This window comes from Anomalospiza imberbis, chromosome 9 (assembly GCF_031753505.1).
Source record: "Anomalospiza imberbis isolate Cuckoo-Finch-1a 21T00152 chromosome 9, ASM3175350v1, whole genome shotgun sequence".
NCBI classification, from domain to species: domain Eukaryota; kingdom Metazoa; phylum Chordata; class Aves; order Passeriformes; family Viduidae; genus Anomalospiza; species Anomalospiza imberbis.
Genome location: NC_089689.1, coordinates 3,502,056 through 3,517,211, shown reverse-complemented (window position 1 = coordinate 3,517,211; position 15,156 = coordinate 3,502,056). Strand labels below are relative to the sequence as shown.

The 15,156-nt window shown below is 42.4% G+C and overlaps 1 protein-coding gene across 1 annotated transcript in view; it reads right to left on the bottom strand.

Moving 5' to 3' along the window:
* ACBD6 (acyl-CoA binding domain containing 6) overlaps positions 1–15,156 on the bottom strand; it is an 80,695-nt gene that overhangs the window by 18,988 nt on the left and 46,551 nt on the right. The window lies entirely within an intron of this gene.

Below are 15,156 nucleotides of genomic sequence, written 5' to 3'. Positions count from 1 at the left end.
TAACAGGGATCCAGAGCACCTGCAGAGCATTGCAGGCTTACAATTGGCAGGAATCACATTCAGGTGTCTGTGAACAGGGAACACCTGTGGGGCTGACTAATATTTACTGGTCTGTGCTGCAGCCACCAGGGGTGTGAGTGGAAGGGGAGAGATTTTAGCACTCAGTCACTTCTGCTGCAGCTTTCCTCAAATCAACAAGAAGGCTCCCAGCCACATTAAATATGGATATTCAACTATCAGCTGATACTAGAAAAGCTCCATCAGAAAGCCATCAATCAATCCAGGAAAACTCACCCTAAGCACATCCTGGTCATGCCACAAAGCCTGCCTGGACTTAAAGCAGACTGGAAATGATGGCTCAGGAGCTTCAGTTGGTACTGAATGCAGCAGCCCTGAACACCTAATTCCATCTACCAAGAGTTTATGCAAGTAAAGCCCTTCTGTGGACTGCATCAATGTCTGATGCCTAATGAATACTAAACTTGGATCTACAAATGTCCCGATCACTGTATTTCTCTGGGTTGATACAGGCAGCAAGGTTGGGAAAAGCTGGGCAATACCTGGAAACAGAGTTTTATTTTCTTCCCAGGACAACCTTCCCAAGGTTTCCTAAGGAAAATGGGTGATTTTTGACTTTGACTACCCTCCCTCATGAAACATTTTCTACAGAACTTCAAGTCCTGTAACCAGGACTTGTAGCTCCCACACTCCTTTTGCTATTCTATCAATTGTTCTGCAAAACTTCCCCCACCTCTCGTGACCCTGTGAAGGGAGAAGTCCCCAAGTCCCTGTGATTTTTATGCAGTTGTAGCTCTTATCAGAGCAACTGTGCAACAGCATAAAATTCAAAGATAGACAGCTTCCCTGGGTGGCTTTTCACACCTTGAGTGCTCAGGAGACAATACCCTTCTCTGAGAGGAGGCACAGTACTGGGGAGAGATGGTACATATTAATTTCTAAAAGAGGATTTTAATCATGCAATGTCCTCTGCAGTCGCACAGAATTTAATCTCATTGCTGACAGTGGGTGATGGGGGAGCATGTTAAGTGGAAAAGTTGTATTCAAGACCTTCTTGCAGATATGTGCTACAGGCAGTCCCTTGGGAGGAAGAAAATGACCCAAACCTGTCTTTGTGGCTGCAGACCACCCTGGCCTGGGCCCCATCCACTCACAGAGCAGAAATTCAGGCACACTCCCAAAGTTCTGCACAAGGTTCAAGTACACGTGGTAATACAGTTAGCATTTATCAAGCCTTACTTTACAAATATTGATTTATTAATCTAAGCAAGACCCAGGGATATACACACATAGTATTCCCATGTTGGTTACAGAGACTGAGACACACAAAAATCCCCACTGTCTGACTTGCTCAAGGTCAAACGAGGAAAAGCACCCATAGCCAGGATTAGTTTTGGGATGCTGAGCTCCCAGTGCTGTGCTGTGACTGTCAGGACACACTGTCCTTTTCCACAAAAGTCTTCCCTCTTCTAAGATCTGGCTTCACCTAAGTCTACATTGAAGGACACTTACTCTCACTTTGGGATATGGGAAGGAAACACTGAAGTTGAAAACCAAAAGCTGAGAACTCAGACTCCCAGCTGCTACAGAGAGCCACCACGGCTGGGCTGGCACCTGCTTTTGCACAGCTATCTTCAGTCTTCTTCCTCCTCTGCTTGCAGGCAGCTTAACCACTCTTGGTCAACGAAACAATTCAGTGTTAAAGACAAAAATCCCAAAAGAATTAATATAATTTGTTTCACCAGTTTTTAATGGGCCCTTAAAGTTTGTACTTGGAATCATGAAACAATTTTCATGAATTCATGAAACAATGAGAGCAAAGAATGTTGGTGGCAATCAGTACTTAGGATGGATGAAATCCAATGCTTTTTTGCCTCTCTAGAATAAAAAAATACTTCCCTAACATATTCAAAGTTAGGACACCCCAAATGATGACCCAACAGAATACAATTCCATAAAATCCATACATTCAGTGAAAAAGGATGTGTGTTTTCAAGCAGCACATATCTGACAGCTACTTTCTAAAGCAAGTCAAACTACTGACCAGGTAAGTCACCCTAAGCATCCTTTTGAGGTATTAGACTAGCTTTGGACTCCTAATGGATAAAAATTAAAGTATGAGACAACAACAGATCTACTGGCTTTAAAATGCTGAGGAGTTGGAAAGAATGACCATATGCTTTAGTATACAACAGCCTTTCCTGTAGCATGGGAGAACTGTAAAAAGTTAAAGCATCTGAGTGATAAATACAGACTAAATCTGAAGGAATGGCTTTTAGAAGACAAGGAATTATGAGAATCCTGCAGAACCCTGCAGGAAAATCATGGTAAGGCTCTAGGCACAATTCTCTGTGATTTATGCTGCTGAAGGCACGGGATGTTCTGTCCACTCTCAGCTGGCCTGGAACACGGGAAGCGTTGCTGCTCAGCCAGCCAAAGTCCAGCCCAAAGTCTCAGGGTAGACAACAGACAGCATGAAAAAAGAGGATACAACTTTATCCAACACTGAATGCTTAATGACAGAATCAAGGCTTGCTTTTCCTCCTGAAATCCCTGATTTTTGTTAACAAAACCTGAGGAAAGTTGACTACCTGAATGTGCCAGACAGTCTCCTTTAAGTAGGATGTAATTAATAAATACAAAGAAAATTCTATTTAGTTTTGCCTTTCAAAACCAAACACACCATACTTACGATGTGATTTTAATTTATTTTTAAGAAGCATTTTAAAATTTCCTTGTAAAGGTACTTTTAAAATTAAATTCTAATTCTATTCAGATATACTTGGGCACAAGACAAAACAAAAAAACTAATAATTTAACAAAGCAGAGATGTCTCATTTGCTGTTTTCTATCCTGATTAAAATGTAAAAATTAAGAATGATAATAGACTAGGTTAAACTACATAATTAAGCAAACGTGGGCAGACATTGTGTACCTGATTAGCAAATGAAGAATTATATTTACTATAAAGGTTATATTTAGCTGCAAATGAACACACTTTAATGACTACTAACCAATGAAAATCAACCTTTCCTTAGAAAAATAAGCAAGAACTAGATATAAATTGATTATTAAATCAATTAAATCAATCTTAACCTGTCAGAATCTCCCTTATTAGTCACTGTTGGATGCAGAGCTGCTGCTCTATGGCATGGCCACCCAGGCAAACACAAAATGATGCAGAGCCAAAGGTAAAATCATACACAGCAGCTTCCTAGCACATTCACCCCAAATGACACCTCAGGCTCTCAAACTAAGCATATCCACTAATGCATGGAGCCCATTAATTTGTCCTATTTTCCTCTATTAAATGAACAAGAAAAAAAAAAAAAGTGGGCCCCTGTAAGAGCCTGAACCATTTTGAGAATCTGGTGAAGCCCGACTGACTTTTTATTTCTTAGAAAAAAAAAATTGTGTTTAAATGTAAAGCAACTAGTTGCAGCATTGTGGGATTAGTTGGATGAATCCTTCTGTGGATATAATCAGCTTAATGGCAACAAAGATCACAGTGCAGTTAGTGCAGCTGTGACACTCAGAGCATTTCACCAAAGGGGAAGGTTTGCACCAGGCTGGAACAGTCCCTTTGTATTTCCAGCCTCTTTTATTTCCAGCCCTCTCTCTCTCTGAGCAGTCAACATCCCATCAGCTCCATTAGCATGAGAGAATTAAGGAAGGAAATGGGTAGGGTGGAGCAATTTACGTCTGTGGGTCAGCATACTTACACAGCGTCATATAATTCAATTAAATGGACAAATAAAGTGGTGCTAGTTGTTTTCCAAACTCAGGTTAATTTTAACTTCATTCCCACACTGCTGTGGGCCAAAGGGCTGTCTGAGGCTGCCTTACACATGGCTAAATGGACAGCTGGCTGTTATGGAACAGACATGCTCTTAAGAGCATCCTTACTTTCAGGATATTCTTAGTATCCTCATCTTCCCACAAAAAACCTGAACTTCAGACTGAATCTGAAGACTTGATTCCCCTAATTACAGCTCTATTTGCACTGGCAGATTAATTGCTTTATATTATACCTTCTCTCACTGTTATATTACAAAAACACCCCAAACAGTAGAACATAATAGATGTGAGATTTTAGCTTGTTCTATAAGAAATTAAGAAATGCTATTTTCTAGACTTCCTAAATTAAGACTTCCATCATTTAATACACTGATCTACCAAGCACAGACAGTATTAAGACTTACAAAAAAGAAACAACTTAATCCTAATTTATTGACCACTCACTATTCTCTTTATGGGTTCTGCTTCCTCCAGGAAAAATCCCCTGAGATGCAGGTGAATGCACTAATGACTGAAAACCGCTGAGGATAAAAACAGAAGACCCACAAATCTATTATATGGAGGAAAGTGATGGACATGTTGCTAAGCAGGAGCACCTTAGGAACAAGCTGTAGAGCTTGCTAAGGTTCTTCTCTCTCAGTTGGTACCACGCCCATGCAGCTGCACTGTGGAACCAGACCTGTGAAGGAGAACTAATTTCCATTTGCAGAATAAAGACCTTTTTGAGTATCACAATGTTTTGAAGCCCTTAAAATAAATCAGTGCTTGAAGATCCACTGCACTTTCCATAAATAATGCAAGCGTTCCTCCTCCGCCTCGGCCAAAATTTCCCGTCTCCAAAACGTCAGTGCAACACCCTGCTGTCAACCTCCCCACCAGGAATACTTGCACTTCAGCACTTCTGCATGGATATAATTTGTAAAGTGCTAGGCAAATAAGCACACTCTGAATTGGGAAATGTTCTTGACAGACTAACTGGCACGAAGCTTTCAAGCCCACCAGGAATGTCGAGAGGCCAGAGCTGCACGTGTCAAGTCCATCACCTTAGGAGGCTTTCAAAGTTTTGCTTTTTGTGATGCTACAAAATGCATCTCCAGAGCCATTATATGAATTAGTTGGAAAGGGGTAGGGGGGAAGGAGGAGTAGCTAAGAACAGCAATCCACCCTGTGAGGACATTTAGAAGCATCTGGCTCGGAGATATTAAGAAAGGAAGGAAAAATTAATCATGCCGGCTGGGAAAAAAAGCCTGGCATCAGCACAGCCACCTTGTCATAAGGCAGATATTAATAAAGTGAACCCCCAGGGAACACTCAGACATCTGAAAGATCCACTTGTTGGCTCTCACTGAGCAGGCAGGTTTAACTGATGTCTCTTTGAAACCATCTGAATCTTATGCTAAAACAATGCTTAGGATTTTTCTTTTATTTTTTTAAGCAGAAAAGAACCCTCAGTGCTAAAGATCAGATATTTCCTGCATTCCTTTCCTTTTCCTAAATGGTATTGAAGAGACAACACCTAGCATTTTGTAGACCTGTAGCTATGAAGAACATGGGAGAGAAATGGAGGTGAAAACTGGTTGAGTGTTTTGAAAAGAGAAGAAGCAAAAAGGCTCTTGCTGGAATAAGAAAAACCACACCTGGCCAAGACAACACAATTTAGATATTGGGTTAAATTAGGGTTAGAGTAGGATATAAATTAGTGGCAGTAACAATAACTAGAACTCAAAATTTCAAGAGATTTTCTTAAGCCAATAAAACAGGGTGGAACCCTCCTTTTTTGTGCCTTGTTACTTCTCCACAGCAGCATTTCCTGAAAGCCAGCATGATGAAAGAACTACCGATCTGCCCAGATTTTTGCTAAAAGCACACCACGCACCCCCAAAATTGTATTTCTGATTTTTTGGATCACCTGTGACTTGCTACAACTCCCAGATTCCCAGGACACACACCTGAGCCTCTGGAGTGTAGCACCAGCTACAAACCAAGTGTCTCAAAGACCAAATTATGATAAAAAAAGATGGTTCTATGCTATCTGATGATGCAGGAGATGCTACCATTGAAGCTATCAAGCAGCCACGTCAAACAAGATGGGTTGTTGTTGGCAAATCTAGATGGACAATTCCCCCAGTTTGGAAATAGTGCTCAGAAATTCTTTGTTTAGAAACAGCCAAACTCCAATGTTTAACTGGAAGATGATGTCCTGGAGATCAGAACTATACCAGGTGTTTTGAGTAGCTGGGCACAAGATTGAAAGCGTCATCCATCCAGAAATGAGTGCCATTGTCTGCTTGAGTCAGAACCAATTTTGCAGCTGGGTGACTGTGTTTTTAAACCACCCTATCCCAGAAGGAAATATTTTCTGCATGGGGTACAGCTGTGATACATTCCTATGCAAATGAAGCAATTTTCTCTTTTTCTCTATGTAAAGTCTCCCATTTCTTCTCCATCACTGATTCTTCCTCCCAATGGACTTGGTAAAATGCAGCACTTGCAGGGTTTTTTTTTTAAACTGATCCCAGCAAGGGACACACTCGGCCCTAGGACACATGCCAGTAAAAGTCCCATTGATTTAAGCGAGGAATTCACGTGTTTATCCTTTGCCAGAAGTCCTCAGTAATGACACCTTCCCATCCTTTAAATCCTCAGTAAGACTCATTCTGCCATGACCCTCCGTGTCACCGCTGTCTGGCATCGCCTGGGGAAGCCATGAGCCAAGAATACCATTTTTCTGCTGATCTCTGTTTTGTTCTCTTCCTTCCATTCACTCAGCCTTTCCATTTGCACTACCTGTGGCACTGTATCTGATGCCAAGATGATCTCTTTGGGATAGGGATGGTCTTTGCTCTTGCTTAATGCCTTGACTTAAAATTTAAATGGGAACAAGAGGAACACTTGAACTGACAGGCAAAAAAAAGATAATTTAAAATCCATGTCTAAATGACTAGTTTATATAATCTTCCATTTTTGTCTCAATACACATTTATACCTTTACATTGTGGTTTATCCCAGCTGACTGGGCTTAGCAAGTTGTTTCTTTCCAGCTGATGAGAGCAAACTGGTCATATCCACGCTTAACTTTTCCTTCTGAGAGGGAAAATGAATGATTTAAAGTTACCACAGCTCTGAGTTTTCCTGCTGCTGTGAAAGATCCAGATCAAAACTGTCTCCAAGGTTTAAATTAACCTTTTTTACTCTGCAATTAGTGCTGGAGGTAAGGGTGTATGTGATCACTTCCCATCACTCCAAAAACAAGCCCCTGGTCATTAGGCTGTGAAAAATGGATCATTTGCAATTGCTGAGCCGTAACTTTACAAATCTCTTCTGAGTCTGACCACTGGAATTCAAAGTGTAATGCTCAATTTCATACCACTTCAGAAGCCAAATTACCATGAAATCTGTGAGCACTGCTTCAAAATATCCCCACAATAGCAGCAGGAATAGGACATCACAGAGAAGGGAACCAGGCAGCTTTGGCAGATCTGGCTTCTGATTCAGATTTCATCTGCACAGGCCAAATGTGATTAAAATTTGAATAAAAAAACAAAAGCCAAAAAACAACAACAAACTAAAAAAGAGTAAATTGAGATTTCCTGAACACAGGTAACCTGGCCTCTGCCTGAGTCCCAGCAACATGTCAAAGTTTCTTTGGAGCATGTTCCAGCCTATTGCTTTCTGAAATACTCTGCCTGTCTTCCTTCTGTGTTAGATAAAGCCAACCAGTCCAAAACCCTCCCTTCTTGTTTTGCTCATTAATCCCTACCTGGATATGAGAGCTGTGCTGAAAGAGAGATTTTTTCATTTTTTCATCCAGTCACCAAGCCAAGGAAGAAAAATGCCCACAGTCTGAGCTGGGGCTTTCCTCCTCTTCCAGCACCCCACACCCACACAAAGCTCATCACCAACCGTGCTCAGCCTTGCTGCCAGCAACAGGGACATGTGGGGTTTGCTCCACCAGACCTCCAACCCAATCCTGGACAAGAAAAACCTTTAACTTCATTCCCATTCTTTTCCCCTACCTCACAAAAATACTGCTGGATATACAGTAAAGGCAGGAAATATCACAGGGAGGGAAAAAAAATCAATTAAAATAAATTTGCAAACCATTGTGTTAGAGCATCTCATTTAAAGCAGCCACTTTTTATCTGCAGGGCAAGTTAATTGCAGTACTATCGTGGCAGTAACATTGTGCATCACAGAAAGTGACAAAAAATTTAAGGGTATTTATTGTGAGGATACTAAATCCAGGACTGTACCCCACAAATTAATTTACAAGGGTGGCAGAAGTCAGCTGGCTAGAGCTGCTATTGCTAATAGCTAGAAAAGACCCACTTAATCACTTTGCATTTTTATTTGCAGAAGATAAAGAAACATTTCTTTCACTAATAGTTTCATGCTTGTTTCATCTCATTTTATCCGGACTGCAGGATCTGTTTAATTTCATTTCATCAGTTTTCTAAGGTTCTTAAAAGTACCATATTTTTATAATCTCGTTATATCCATGAGATAAAAAACGATTATTTGCCCCACCATTTCCCAAATGGGAAACCATGGCAGAAAGAAATCAAGTGAATTGTTCAAGGTCACGCTGGGATTCTGTAGCAAAACTGGAGAATTAGAAACCTAAACTTGACTCTGAAAAGAGCCATAAACAGAATTTCTTCACTGCATCCACAGATATTCTACAGATCTGGGCATCTACTGCTATGTTTTTTACTAACATATATAATTGTGGAAACCCAGCTCTGAATGGACAGATCTTGTCATTTCTCTCAAATGAAAAAAGCAAATTCTCTCACCTGCATCACAGGTGTGGCTCCATAAAGAGGAAAAAATGGTATTGTTCATATTCTAAATTATTTTCCTCCTAAACCTTTGCAGAGCCATGACTCAAACTAAAGTGCAGTTTCAAAGTTCTGTATATTCAAGATGCATTGCTCACGAGATCTTGCTGTTAAGTCATGAATTGTTCAGTACCTGGATTTTTCTGTTAGTTTTTATATACAGCAAAATAAATCACTCATCCCCTTTTCCCCTTGATGAGTTGCCAGTGCAGTTTTACTTGCAGTGTTTAACAGCCTCAGGAACTTTTTGTTCTTGTACAGGCTGGGCAGGAATGAAGCAGGAACACACAAACAATCCAAGAACCTGGAGAGTGAAACCACCAGCTTGGAAGGAGGAGGTTGTGCCATGGATGGGACATGAATGAGAAAAGTAATATATAGTAGAATAGCAAGTAGTAGATAATAACAGTAGTATATAGTAAAAGCAAGTGTATGTGTATATATATATATATCTCAGCTGCCTTGTTCACTGCATTCTGTCCACACAAAGCAAATGCCCTGCAGTGGAAAACAAGGGGTGTTTGCCAGAGACAGTTTCAAAAGGGTGTGAGGGTACAGAAGTACCATTTATACAGCCAGAAAAACCAACAGTTGCTCATCACATTAAAACCTGACAACTGACCAGCCAAAGCTTTTGCCCTACACCTGGAAACCTGACCTGTGGAGCCAAAGAGATCTTCTGAACATTTCTGACAAGCAGGACAAGAAGAGATGCTTTAGCCTCATGCAGTGTTAATGGGAGAAGCAGGTGTGTCAAACCAAGCCCCTGGCTGGGTCCAAGCTGCGGTTTCCATCTCTCTTCCAAGCTGTGTTGAAGTGCATTGGCAGAACAACATCCATCTGGGATGTATCGAGTGCTGACCACAGCAGGATTTGTCCTCTGCAAAGAGGATACGAGCAGAACACTCCAATCTGCATAAATGTCGCATTAATAATGCCTAGGTGAATACTGCATTTTAATTCTGAAGTCCAGCCGAAGGACCTGCTTGATTCAAAGTTCAGAGAAGCTTCTTCAGCTGCTGGTATTGATGAGTATTTCAGTGCCCACTCCCAGGGAAAGCTGTGTGCCCAGTGCAAGGCCACAGGTCCTGGGCAGGACCTCAGGCCTCCTCTCTGGTTTAGGAGTTCAGGTAACACCCAAACTCATGCTTGGGCGAGGGCTTGGGAAACCAGCCATCCTTAGCACATGCAAACCCCTTGGAACAGAACACTTTGGAGGTCACAGCAGACAATGGATGCTCTTCTGAAGAACAGGCAACACCACATCTGCCTCTGCTGTTTTCTCTCACACTACAAACCCAACTTAATGATTATTTACACTTCCCTCTTCCAACCTTCCTCTGTCCTCCTATGTGAACGCGCTATAAATACAGACTTGGCATAGATCCCATCCATCCATGGTTCAGCTTCCCCTGATCCTAAAGGTCTTTTTCTGAACAAGCTGTGATTTAGCTCCAAGTTCCTGTAAGCCTGAGCAACTTCTTCCAGCCTCCATCAGCACTAATGTGACACTTGCCCTTGTGCTACTGATGAGACACCTGTACCTTGAGAAATCAAATTTCAGCATGACTCATGTGGACTTCTGCATGGACATCCTTCTCCTGAGGGTCCCACGAGTCCTTCAAGAGTTGTTTGGGGTTTTGGAGGGAACACTGGCAAAAGTCACCCTCCACTGTACATGCCATAGGACTTTGCCCTGAACAAGACCAAGACCTCTGGCCAGTGTCAGATAATCCGTCACTATAAGCTACTTGCATCCAAGCCAGATATTTATTGCTATTGATCTGCCTGGTCCCAGAGAAAGACTTTTGTTCTCCCAACCCAGGACTTTGACCTCAATTAAGTTATGAATTTCAATCCGATAGACTGCTCCACTTACCCTGCTGCTCTCCCTGACTGGATTAATTAGAATTAGCTAGGCTGGGAGTCACCCCGAGCGCCTCATGGATCATGTTATTTTAATAATAAATAAAGAGACAGCAGCGGCATACAAGGAAGGATTTTGAAAGATTGTTCATCCAAGAGCATCATTCAAGACCTGCCAATACTAATTTCTCCGAGTTTGATTACCTCATTTACTTATTTTTATTTCTATTCATTAATTGAGTTTTATCCCCCATTACTTCAGCTCCCCAAATGTGCCCTTCCTATAGAGGAACCAAACACACGCTTCGCTGTTACAAAGTTTTATCACTGCAGCTCATCAAAAGTATAGTTAGCAGGAACGGAATAGTCATTAAGCATTTAATAATCTGATAGTGCTCAAAAAAAAAAAAAATAGGGGAGGGGGAGGTGAGGGAGAGGGACAAGACAGGCCTGTCTGTTGCCATAAAGTGTGCACTGAGGGCTGGCTGGTGGACAAACCCAAGAAGGTAACATCCAACACTGGAGAGAATGCATATATCCATCAGGATATTTTCTGACAGCACAATAATGCCTTTGGAACAAGCCTACAACTGGTTAAATACCAAAGGAATTTGATTGGCAAGGGGAAGTTTCTGAACTAGTGAGCTGGGGCCTGATAGCTGCATTATCCTTATTACTTCCCTTTCCCTATAAGAGCAATTACACACCCAAGGATGTCAGGCTGCCCAGGCCTGCCCTGAAATGGATTGTCTTGGGCAGCCATGTCACGGCCCCACTCCAGAGTCACTGACCCATAAACAAACACTTATTTGTCATGCTCATTTTAATGTTTAATTGGCTGGAACAGCAGAAACGGATTTAGATGATGGAAGTTCAACAGTTCTTCCAATGCTGGTACCCAGCCTGCAGACAGGCACCTCCTAGCCTGAGAATGAACACCACACACAGCCTCAACACACCTTCGTGGAAGCTCAGGCCTTTGCTTTATAACAAACTTCTATTCCAGCCAAGCTGAGCATTGTTCAAAGAGGAGGGAAAACTCATTGCAACACGGAATGTCTAAGGTGGGACAGTCCATTGGTGTGTTAGATAAACTAGAAGATTACCCCAAGATCGGATTTACCTGTTTTATTAGAAAAGGGAGCAACTGGGTAGGATTTCTGTGACAGGCAGAGAGAGGATGGCACCAGCCTTTGCTACTCACCAAGACTTCTGCTGTCCCACATGAGTGGGGATGCCTGTTCACATGGATTTCCAAAAGCCTCTGGACACACCCTCTCACCAAAGACTATTAAATGATGCTATCATAGAACAAGAGGGAAGGTCTTTGCTTGAGAAGTGATTACAAAATTAGAGATTGAATAGGAGTAAACAACCAGCTTGCACAATTGTTGGTGAGAACTGGAGCCTCTGAGGGATCTGTGCAAGGGCCTGGGTTGTTCAGCCCACAGAAGTGAACAGGGAAAGCAGGCTGGGAGTGAATTACCCAAGTCCTTTAAACCAAAAGCTGCCTGTACAATGCTACAAAAGGATCTAAATGTGACAGGGTGAAAAGCCTGCAGATGAAATTCAACTCTAAAAAAACACCAAGTAATGCACATGTGGAAAAACAATCTTCAGTCTAAATCCAGAGCAATGGGCCCTGAACTAGCTATTACTACCAGTCTGGAGACAGATCATGAGTTATTACAGACAGCTCTATAACACCAGCTCAGTATTCAACAGTAGTTAATAAAAAACAAACAACAAGGAGGCATTGGGGAAAAAAAAAAGGAAATAAGAAAACATCACTATATTGCTTCATTACATTTCATATTGCACTTACAGCTTGGGCACTGGGAGAAGTGCTGCTCCCTTCATCTGAGAGCAATAAGGAAGAACTAGAAATGACCCAAAGAATGACAAGTGGCAAAGTAACAGAGCAGCTTCCAAATGGGGTAGGATTAAACAGATACAACTCCTCAGTCCGAAAAAGAAGTGATCAAGGGGAATCAAGGAGGCCAATAAAGTCAAAAGCTGGACAGAGAAGGTAACTGGGGGAACAATTACTGTTTCTCATTACACAAGAAAAACAGGCTCTCATATGAAATGATCATGCAAGTGCAAAGCAAATGCACAGTTAAACTACAGGACTCCCACTAGCATAAAGTTTGAGAATACAAACAGGGATGAAAGAAATTTATTAAAGAAAAATCCCGAAGTGCAAAAATAGTAATAGTGGTTCAGGAAGCCTCCAAGCCCTGGATTCTGAGAAAATATATGAAATTATCACTGTTTGCTTACTCTACTCTGTCTCCTAAACATTCACTCTTCCCTGCCACCAGAGACATGACTTTGAGCTAGAAAAGTCTCCTGCACTGACACTGGATGCAAATACTGACATGGATGCAAAAGTAACATGTACAAGCTGAGAAACAGGAACCTACTAAATTAGCTTTGCCATTTTCAGTGCTGTTCTGACACAATCCATGGAGCTATAATAATGAAAAATCTTACTTAAAGTCTAACCCAAATAAGCGTAAAGAGTTACTGACCCAATATCTAAAGCATTAGAACAATCTTATTTAGCAAAACTTAAAAGTACTTTGTGCTGAATACTGCAAATTTGAGATGCCCCAATGCTTTACCTAGAAATGGGGTTTTTTGCTGTTATTTTTTTTTTGTTCTGTATGGGTTTGCTGGTTTTGATTTTTAGAGCAAATCAGAAGAAACAACTGCCGACAACAGATGAATACAAAATTCCATTTGAAAGTAAAGCCTTGAGACTTTTTTCAAATTCAGAAGTCCTCAGGGTGAAGGTGAGTGGCAAAACTTCTTCAAAACAGGGAAAGCTTTTACAAGAGGCTGATGGTAAAAGAAGATGTTCTAGGAACTATCTCTCCTGAGCAAAGGGTAGCTGATGGCTTGGTGGTTTCTCTGGCAGGGAGGAGTGACACCAAAGCCATAGGAAATGAAGCAAGGCTGGAGACCATTCCTGGGGTGATTAGAGACCATTCCTGGGGTGATTAGAGACCATTCCTGGGGTGATGCTTCACCTGAAGAACCAGCTTGGCTGCCAGTGGTATCCTGTTTGTGCTGTTAACAAACACCTTAATGAGGGGCTAAAGCATTTCCAACAATGACCTCAGGAATTACAGGTGTTTTAACACATGCTGATTTCAAAGATGACCCTAGGACCAAGGGCCATGGGGCCAGACCATGTCCTCGAAGGGAGGCATTCAAGGTAAGGCTCCTTCCTGCCTCTGCAGGGACAAATGAACACAGTGGGGAGTAAGATACCTGTTTCACCTGCACTGATCTCAAAGCTCACTGCTGCTGCTGGCTTCTGTCTACTGTGAGCATTGACAGGGAGTGTACCACAACAGAGCTGTGGTGCCAGGCATGGAATCAAGCACAAGGCTCCCTGAGCTAAAACTGTGTGCCTTCTGCCAGACTGCATTCCTGGCCCAGCACTGGCCATGGAAATGCCTCCCTCTGCACAGCACAGCCCACAAGGCCCACGAGCCACTAAAATGTGCCACTGTCCTCAGTCCTGGCTTTTTAAACCCTGCCTTTTGATTACCCCAAAAGCAGACTTTGAGGGCGAAGCAGCAAAGACCACTGCGAGTTTTTTTCAGGGCCAGCTCTCGGATTTCACTTTTCAAACACTGGTTTTGCAGGACGCAGGAGCCTGCAGCAGCTCCTGGCTGGTGAGCTGCTTTGCAGGCAGTGCTGCACATGGGCTGCCTGTGCAAGGGTGCCAACTGCTCTGCTGCACCAGCCATGAAACAATGATTCATCTGTCTACAGGGAGCAGAAGAAACAAAGACTGGATATGTCAAGCTGGAAGATAGGAAGAAACAATGCTAAAAAGCCCAGCCTGGACAAGCAGAAGGAAACATCTCATCAGCTGTACAACTGATGGTTGGTGTTGATGAGGCCTGAGGTGGCTTCAGAAGCTAAGGAGCAAACCAGGGATAAATCTCTGCCTTTCCCAGCATATATTCAGAGTGCAAATATTTTGCAAATGTTTCTGCTGAAAGGGACTTTTCTCCCAGTAGGTAAAAACAGCATCTGCTGAGTGGTGACCATTTAACATTCAACCTGCTGCCAATCTACATTCCACAGAGAGACCCGCAGGAGAGACATGGAGCTGTGCCACCTGTAATAACTGTGTGACTGGCACCATGTCAATGCTTTAATGTAGAAAGCTACCCTCTGTCACTAAGCAGATCTCTCCTTTCTTTTGGCTAATGGCTTTCACACCCACTGGCAGCAGTGTCAAAACTGAAGGGGTACGTGGCTGCAGAGTCTTCAGAGATCTGCTTAACAAACCTGACCGTGGAAATACTGAGACTGGGATGGCGGGTGGTTAAGGTAAGAAGGACACTACTGTGTTTAATAAATCTGCTCTCATTGCTTTGCTTTTCATCTCTGTTTAGTGTCCCCATGTGTTTGCCACTGTAGCTCCCTCCCACAGCAGTACCTGTGACATCCTCTGCTTGCTGTGAGCATACTTGTGCCAAAGCCTCTGCTGCAGTATCAGGTCCAGGACAGGACCCCTTCTGGCTTTATGAGCCAGGCTTTTAGTATATTTAGGGAGAAATTGATCCTAGGGACATTAACTGCAAGGGCATGAGGCTGTTGTGTTCCT